The sequence below is a fragment of the Myotis brandtii genome, unplaced genomic scaffold, assembly GCF_000412655.1.
Source record: "Myotis brandtii unplaced genomic scaffold, ASM41265v1 scaffold633, whole genome shotgun sequence".
In the NCBI taxonomy this organism is placed as follows: domain Eukaryota; kingdom Metazoa; phylum Chordata; class Mammalia; order Chiroptera; family Vespertilionidae; genus Myotis; species Myotis brandtii.
Genome location: NW_005370423.1, coordinates 2,594,921 through 2,597,086, shown reverse-complemented (window position 1 = coordinate 2,597,086; position 2,166 = coordinate 2,594,921). Strand labels below are relative to the sequence as shown.

The window sequence follows — 2,166 nt, the reverse complement described above, 5'->3', positions numbered from 1 at the left end:
GTGGGGGGAGGAGGGGGGTTTTGGAGGACGGGGAGGAGAACAGGTCTCTCATAGGAAGCCCAGATTCCCAGGGGGAAGTGGTCTGTGCATGTGTTTTTTAAATATTTTTGCATATATTTACCATTTTATTGTGTGTATATATAGATGACCACATAGGAAATCGATATTTGTAATAGTGGATTTGTTAAGACTTTTTACATAACATTACTGTTTAAATTGTAAACAGATTTTTCTCAGGATTAGTTTGCAAAATAATCTGAATTGTCATCCTAACATCCACGCGTGGGGACGTGACTAGCTCTCGCACTCGACTTTCTCTGCGTTGAATGACCTAGTGGGGCCCCCAGGACCGGCCTCCGCGAGCACGTCTCCTCCCTCGAGTAAAGGTGTTTATGGTGGCAAATGACATTGATTTTATTTTGTACAAACGAATATATATCCGTACTATGTACTTTCGTGTAAACACTGAACAGCTCGCTCATCTCCGAACGTGAACGGCACCTGCTTCCTCTCGTGCTGCCGGCTGGGCAGCGGGCAGGTATGAGATTCCATGTTGGTTTCCTCTGCGGTGTTTTTTTAACTTGTGATTGGGCGAGAGGCCACATGTCCGTCCCCCACCTGCCACGCGAGCCCCGGCTGCGGACTCTGCACGCGGCGCCTCCCGCCCGGGCTCTGCGCCTGCCTGTCTCTCATCTCTTTTTTAAAGTTCATGCTCCCGTGGGAGGGAATATCTACCTGTAAACAGCTTTAATTAAATCACACGGACAAAAGCTATTTTCTTATATCCACTTGATGCTTTTGGTATTGTCGATCTTTCCAAACGAAATGGTCTTTGATAAAGGTCTGTTTTGTATTGCCTCACGAAGACTAAATACTTCCTGTCCTCCCAGTCTTCCGCCTCCTCCCATGGAATTGTTCTCTTGAATTAAAACGTTTTTAAACATCGGCTTGTTTCAATCACACTGTACATGTCGGTGGTGGTCAGCTTAGGGTGCAAACAAGATGTATATTCTGTCACGCGTCACTCGTTGAGTTTGGGAATATTTACTGTGATCAAATGAATGTAAGTGAATTTTTGAAATCGCTGTCTGTAGGTGGAAGCGCTCATGTCTAGCATCAGTGTGTGTGGCTCTGTCCATGACAGCCATGTCTGAGATGAGATTGTTTTATGTATACATATATACACACGTGTGAAGCACTGTCGGTTTTTAGGAGTTTCTTTTATATTCACTAATGAAATACTGAAGACCAATCAGACCATGAATGGACACTGAGTGCAACTTTTTATAAAGAAAATAACGCGAGAGTCAGACCAACACCGATGTCATCCCTGAAATCAACCATTTCCAATGTGTTCGTTACTTTAATCCACAACCGAAAAACGTGTTCCAGAACCAGAGACTCCAACCTCGTGCGAACCATGTGACTTTCGATGTGATGTTACCTTGACAATGTTTTAAATTTGAAGGTGCCCATTGGATTCCGATCAGGGTTTTCATCCAGGGTGTCGAGCTGCTGTTTGTTCTTCGAAGCTAGTTTTGTCATGACCTGTCGTGTACACAATCACAGTATTTATTTCCTAGGACTGTTGCGAATGTGTAGACTCCGGTTTACCGCCAAGGGAACAATTATTTATACAATAAAATGGAATTCAGTGTTAGCTGCCCACTGCGGACGCTCAGTACCTGCGGAGACCCGTGTGCCGCCGGCCGCACTGGTTTCTCTTAGAGACTCGCCCTCGTTGTCGACCGTGAACGTCCTCGTAGGGCGCGGACAGGGTGCCCCACAAGCATGTGATTGTTTGCAAGGTGGTGATCGCGGGAAGATAATCTTGATTCCATTGGGAATCTTAGGTTTTCGTACATTTATTGGGAAAATCGTTTTTCCTGTACTGCTGACGTTTCTTTTTGGTAAACAGTATCTTTCTAAAAGAGAGAAAAAGCGTGGAGGAGAACCTGAGGCGTGTGCACTTCCTCAAACGACCAGCACTGTTCTCGTGAATACTGTGTACCTTGCAGCGAACAGCGTCGGCGCTGTTCCTTGTTCAATCCAAGTAAAAGACTCTGAAGAACGCTCACTTTGCCTGCTCATTTGTTCTGTGGCCTCCCGTCCGTGCGACTCCCGCCGTTTCCCTTCTCCGAGTCTTGATACTAAAGACTTGGCAGA

At 45.8% G+C, this 2,166-nt stretch overlaps 1 protein-coding gene across 1 annotated transcript in view; it reads left to right on the top strand.

Moving 5' to 3' along the window:
• The window catches only part of PAPD5 (PAP associated domain containing 5), a 37,690-nt gene extending 35,613 nt beyond the window's left edge, over positions 1 to 2,077 (top strand). Inside the window, exon 12 of the mRNA XM_005880308.2 lies at positions 1 to 2,077. This exon is cut by the window's left edge and continues 492 nt beyond it. The gene's annotated coding sequence lies outside the window, so the exon portion shown is untranslated.
• Positions 2,078 to 2,166: the final 89 nt, after the last annotated feature.